Source organism: Lytechinus pictus, chromosome 12 (genome assembly GCF_037042905.1).
Source record: "Lytechinus pictus isolate F3 Inbred chromosome 12, Lp3.0, whole genome shotgun sequence".
Taxonomy (NCBI): Eukaryota; Metazoa; Echinodermata; class Echinoidea; order Temnopleuroida; family Toxopneustidae; genus Lytechinus; species Lytechinus pictus.
Window position 1 is genome coordinate 23,433,492 of NC_087256.1, and position 6,509 is coordinate 23,440,000.

At 40.7% G+C, this 6,509-nt stretch overlaps 1 protein-coding gene across 1 annotated transcript in view; it reads left to right on the top strand.

Moving 5' to 3' along the window:
- The first annotated feature begins 2,434 nt into the window (after nucleotides 1–2,434).
- Nucleotides 2,435–6,509, top strand: part of LOC129272589 (fibrocystin-L-like) — a 100,685-nt gene continuing 96,610 nt past the window's right edge. Inside the window, exons 1-2 of the mRNA XM_064107388.1 lie at nucleotides 2,435–2,477; nucleotides 5,921–5,974. The gene's annotated coding sequence lies outside the window, so the exon portion shown is untranslated. The remainder of the gene's footprint in view (nucleotides 2,478–5,920; nucleotides 5,975–6,509) is intronic.

The window sequence follows — 6,509 nt, forward strand, 5'->3', positions numbered from 1 at the left end:
AGGCGCCGGGTGCGCTAGCGAAGCGGCGATAGTCGGGCAGCGCTCCGCGGCCGCTTTTCACCAAAATCGCGGCTCATTGTAGCAGATCAATGCGACCGGAACGGCGTAACGGAAAATTTGCGAAGCTTTGGAGCGGATTTCTTTCTTTTTTCACGATAAGAACAAAATGATATGCTTTGGATCGGATTTCTTTTTTTTCTCAAGAAGACGAAAATGCTTTGCCTTGGAACGGAAATTTGAGTGTAAAAATTGGGGTCCCCTTCGCGGCACATACCCACTATGCATTATATACTGAGTGCCGCCCCCCCCCCCGGATTTTATTCAATAGAGAAAAATCAGAGAAGCATAATGCTGAAAATTTCATCCAAATCGGATGAAAAGTAAGAAAGTTATGACATTTTAAAGTTTCGCTTATTTTTTACAAAACAGTTATATGCACAATTTAGTCACAAGCAAATGAGAGAATCGATGATGTCCCTCACTCACTCTTTCTTTTGTATTTTTATTGTATGAATTATACAATATTTAAATTTTAACAGATTTGACAATAAGGACCAACTTTACTGAATCATAACTGTTAAACAATGGTAATTCCACATGTTCAAGGCAAAAAACACTTTGTTTCACAGGACAATGAGAAGAAAATTCATATTTCATATAGCAAAATACAAAAGAAATAGTGAGTGAGTGATGTCATCAGTTCCCTCATTTGCATAATGACCGGGATGTTCATATAACTATTTTGTAAAATCGAAGCGAAACTTTAAAATGTCATAACTTTCCTATTTTCACATCCGATTTTGATGATATTTTCAGTATTGTGCTTGTTAGATTTTTCTGTTTTTATTCAAATCAACTTTTTGTTGAGATGAACTTGTCCTTTAACTTTAAAACCGGTTTCTATTCAACTGACTTAAAGGTCATGACCACCCCAGAAAAAATGATGATTTTAATAAATCATAAATACAAATGTAACCATGAAAATTTCAATAAAATTGGATGTTAAGTAAGAAGAATATGAAATTTTGGTTAACATAACAATTGGGAGAATATTTCGAATATTTTGTATTTAATACAACGAAATACAAAGAAATAGTGACTGGATAATGTCATCAGTCCTCTAATTTGCCTATCGACTATGCAGGATGTGCACATAGGCCCAAGTGTTTTGTTATGTTATAACTTTCTTATTTTACATCTGATTTCAATGCGATTTTCAATGCAAGTTGGATTTTTCTCGTTTTATTCATATAAACTATTTTGTTGTATTAGACTTGTCCTTTAAGATGGTAGATGATAATAGTGGTCTAAGTGTAGTCTGCTGTGGAAACCCTTCCAAGTTAAAAAGTCTGAATTTGCAGCTATGATTCCTTGTACTCTATAAAGGCCCTCTCGAAACGGCAAGCTTTGTATCTGCTCGTCCTTGTGTGGATACACATTTGTTGATCAAAGTATTATACACATCTCTGGTGAATAATTTAATTTTATGACCTTCACTTCTGAACTGGAAGGGTGAGGGGGTGCTAAATGCCATTTCAGTTAGTTTTGTTTACATTTATTTTAGTATAGGACCACAGCTTATTATAACTACATGTATGAATAATATACGTGAATTATAACTATACTTGCATATATAATTATTGCACCATTGAATAGGCAAAGTTAATTTGTGCCTCATACCGGGCCTCATAAATGCTATAACTTATTATTATGAACAGGGGGTGCGGAACGGTTTCAAAGTGGGGGGACCATGCAAAAAAAATCCACAATCCTATGATCATTTTTTAACGTTTTTTTTTTTTTTCTTGGGGGGGGGGGGCTATAGTCCCACTATAGTCCCCCCACTTCCGCGGCCCCTGATGAATATACATAGTGCATGTTTACTGTTAAATATGAAACTAAAAGAAGTTTGCTTATATTCAGATGTTTGTTATCTTCATATTCACTTTATAAAGTATTTAAGGAAAATATATTCTTCTTGAAGATATAAAATGCAGAATGCATTTAAAATATAAAATGTATGAACTAAATATAGAAGAGGGAGGAGAGGTAAACTATCAGGGGTAAATCGTGTAAATAGCTCCATTGGTTGATAATGATGATAAATAGAAGGAATACAAATCTATTACATCCTCCCCACAAATTATGTAGTTCATTTTATTTCACCAATTAGGAAAACTTATTGATAACACACAGGGAATGATTGTATGCACAGCCCCCCCCCCCCCCACATCACAAGTTAATTTGCATATAACTGTCCGGCTTAGTACAATACTTGGAGGGGATTATAGTATTACCAGAAACACAATAGAAGAGGTGTATTAGTAGTAATTGTATTAAGGACAAGCGTCTTAGGATTACAGGATTAAATCTTCAGTAACAGTGTGAAAATCTGGTGTGCTGTTTCTAATGGGATGTTTTCGTCATGGCGCCGCCAGCTCTTTGTCGGACGAGACCAATGATTTATACATAAAAAAGTAAGATTTTGTTTGCTCTTTTTCTCAATAACAGATCATGGCCTTATTAAGATATCGGAAGCCGATTGTTTTATTCAGTTATAGTAATTGACGCTTAATATTACATTTGCCCATTCATGGTGTTTGGTCTATAACCGACTGGCGTATCATTGCACTTTTCATTTGATATATTAACACTAGGCCGGCCTATTTAGTGTCACTTTTAGTGTCACTTTCAAAATCCATGGCGCATATGGTGTATGATTATCCTGACACCGATTACAAGCATTAGAGTGCAGAAGGGTAGCCTGTCTATATGCAGGAATAGAAAGAAATGCTACCCCCTCCCATCGATAAATAAAAAACATTAAAATTTAAAGATTGTTAAAGTAAATTAAACCAATGAGAAACACGGAAAAGAAATGGGCAGACGACATGGACGTCACACACCTACCTCACTTCCTTCCTCCTAGCTCATTGGTGGAAATGTCGAGGCATATGACCCCTTCGGTATCTGGGGCCCGTTGCAGAAAGAATTGCAATCAAACGTAACTCATAAAAACTTGACTTTAAGCCAATGGGATGCACGGTTATTGATTTTAGTTGTTTTTAAACACAACTCTTTTTGCAACAGGCCCCTGGACTATATGTCATCGAGAATTCTGTGAATATATTTTTAGTCACTGGTTCTTGAGCTCAGAATCTGTCACGAGCTGATGGTGCCTATATATGGTAAGGTTGTGCCCTCCCTAGAGGATCAGAGATCAGGGGGGGGGGGATACACGGGGGTTGGGCAGGGCCCTTAGAGGTTGGAACGGTATTTTAACTGGGGGTGCTGATGTATTTGACAAGCAACAACAAAAAAGAAAAAACATGGGGTTGGGCAGGGCCCTTGTGCTGATGTAAATTTGACAAGCAAAAAAAAAAAAAAAGGGGGGGGGGGGCATTTTTGTGTTACATTTATCACACCTACAGAATTCAAGGGGGTGCTGCCAATGGAGAAAAATACACGCAGCACACCCAGGAAAATCTTGGGGTGCTTTAGCTGCACCCCAGCACCCTCGCTTCCCATGGCCAATCGATCAGCTAGTTTAAGACTCATTCATTTTTAAAACAAAAATGTTATATGTTTTTCATTTAGCTTTTCCCACTTTCGATTGGTTCCATCTAATTTTAATGCTACTCTGAGTCTGAGACTCTTATAAACTGTGCCGGTTGGGAGGCAGAATTTTGATAACTTGTTTTTCAGTGTTTGAAACTGTTTGCCTCTTCTGCTGACGAATGAGATTTAACAGATATTTTGTTGGCATATTGGCAGAATATATAAACTGGTTACATTTTGTCTCCCTCTTGTGTCATGTGATACCATAACCATAAGCGCTAAAAATTATGTCGTCAGCTACAGTCCTACACACAGATGCAGATCATAATGTCGGCGCATAAAGCTAACCATAATTGTTAGCAGTAACGTTGCAGGTAATGCCAGGATCAAACAGTATTTCATCTTGGAACTCATTATTGATTGGAACTATCTAGAGTGTCGATGTTCTCATCAATTGTGTCTCATGTGGCGCGAGTACGTTCCCGCGGCCGTGTGCCTTAGCTGGCACTGCAGCAGCCATGTCAGGGGCGCCGGTCGGCCGGGGGGCGGCTGCGGCTGTTCCTTCTGCCGTTGTCACTTGGTGCAAGCTGTAGCTGGTGCTGGTCCACTCACACGTATTGCGAGGTTAGTATTATAGTATACTAACCTCGCACCACGAACCGCGTTTGGCAGTGGATTTCTAACTAGTGGGTCGCGCGTGCTGGGATCTCACTTCTTGGGTCCACAACACACGACTTCTAGTTCTAGTTCTATGGCTTGATTTTTCTGTGCGCGGTGGCATGTAATGAACCCTTGGCTTGCCACTCGGGTGGTGCTGGTCCATCATCGCCGTCACTCGTGCTGCATGCATGCTGTTCTTATTATATTAATGATCTCCGTCTTGGTCTTAAGTTCAAACTTCATCAAAATTTGTTATTATGACCAGCCATCATGCCTCATGGACCTATCCACGACCACGGAGGATTATTCTAGACATTGTCATGATTGTTACTGGGTCTGGGGGTGCTGAGCATTGTCACAGCACCCCCCAGTAACAATATATAGATAATCCCCGGGGGCCGGGGGGGGGGGCACTCAGTATATAATGCATAGTGGGTATGTGCCGCGGAGGGGACCCCCATTTTTACACTCAAATTTCCGTTCCAAGGCATAGCAATTTTGTCTTATTGAGAAAAAGAACAAAGAAAGCCGCTCCAAAGCATAGCATTTTCCCGGGGGGGGGCACTCAGTATATAATGCATAGTGGGTATGTGCCGCGGAGGGGACCCCCATTTTCACACTCAAATTTCCGTTCCGAGGCATAGCATTTTTGTCTTATTGAGACAAAAAACAAAGAAAGCCGCTCCAAGGCATAGCACTTTGTTCTTATCGAGAAAAGAAAAAAAAATCCGCTCCAAAGCTTCGCATATTTTTCGTTACGCCGTTCCGGTCGCATTGATCTGCTGCAATTTTGGTGAAAAGCGGCCGCCGAGCGCTGTCCGACCATCGTCTCTGCGCTAGCGCGCGCACCCGGCGGAGGCCGCGCTAGCTGCATCATGCACGCATGCCCGTTCTATAGGGGTACATACACACGTACTCGCACGCTGGCGATCCGTTCCAAGGACCCCTGTTTTCACAAAATTGTAGTTCCGAAGCCCGTTCCGAGGACCCTCCTTTTTACAATAAGCCCGCTCCAAGGCCCCCGTTTTTTGTCTCGCCCGCGGCACACCCCTACCACTTTTTTGGTCGAGTGCCCCCCCCGGGAGCATTTTCTTCTTATCGAGAAAAAAGAAGAAAGAGATCCGCTCCAAAGCTTCGCATATTTTTTGTTGCGGTCGCATTTATCTGCTACAAGGAGCTGCAATTTTGGTGAAAAACGGCCGCGCGGCAGAGCGCTGTCCGACCATCGCCTCTGCGGCAGCGCACCCGGCGGAGGCCGCGCTAGCTGCATCATATACGCATGCCCGTTCCATAGGGATGCATACGCACTCATCACACGCTGGCGATCCGTTCTAAGGACCCCCGTTTTCACAAACATTTGTAGTTCCGAAGCCCGTTCCGAGGACCCTCCTTTTTACAATCAGCCCGCTCCAAGGCCCCCGTTTTTTGTCTTGCCCGCGGCATACCCCTACCACTTTTTTGGTCGAGTGCCCCCCCCGGGAGATAATCCTCCGTGGATAGGTCCATGGCCATCATTGAATCCCCAATCTTAGTTAGTCTACTCCCCTTGTCCTTGCAACATCTCCCCTTGAACATGCAGTTTCTATATTTAGGCTTGGGCTTTGATTAAGACTACCGGGTAATAACTTTAGAGCCGAGCTTGTTGTTGGTACTAAGTGACTAACGTTAATTTGCAAGCTTGTATTTTTTTTTTTTTTTGCAGAATAACCTGGGGACCTTACAAATGCAATCCTATTGATAGCACAACTAATGAACCGTAAGTAATTCCAAATTTATTTGGGTATTCAGTAGTACCAGCTGTGTGAAATAAAGACTATTGGGACTATATTGATCTAGTCCCAGATTGTTAATTGTCAAACGATGTTACACTTTTTCAGACCATGTAGATCTATAAAAAGAGCACTATGTTGAGATTAGCGAGAGGGGGAATAAAACATTTGTTATGAATAGAATTAATGGAGATTCTCCTTGGAATCTCTGACTTCTATATTTTCAACCTCATGAAGAATAACTAATAAATAGATTAAAGAATCCCTAAAATAAAAAGGTAATTTTCTATTTTTTGAATCGTCAAGAGAGGTTTTTTTTTTTCTGAACACATTGAAATTTTGAAACCATAATTGGTTGCAATATCGTGAGTGAGACAATTCAGTATATATATCTTATCATGGATGGAAATTAGAAAATATAATCTATTGATTGAAATTTTTATCCTTGCTCCCAATATTTTTATATTATTGGCATATCATGCACATATTCCAAAACATGTTGAATGTTGAAAGGACTTAAAG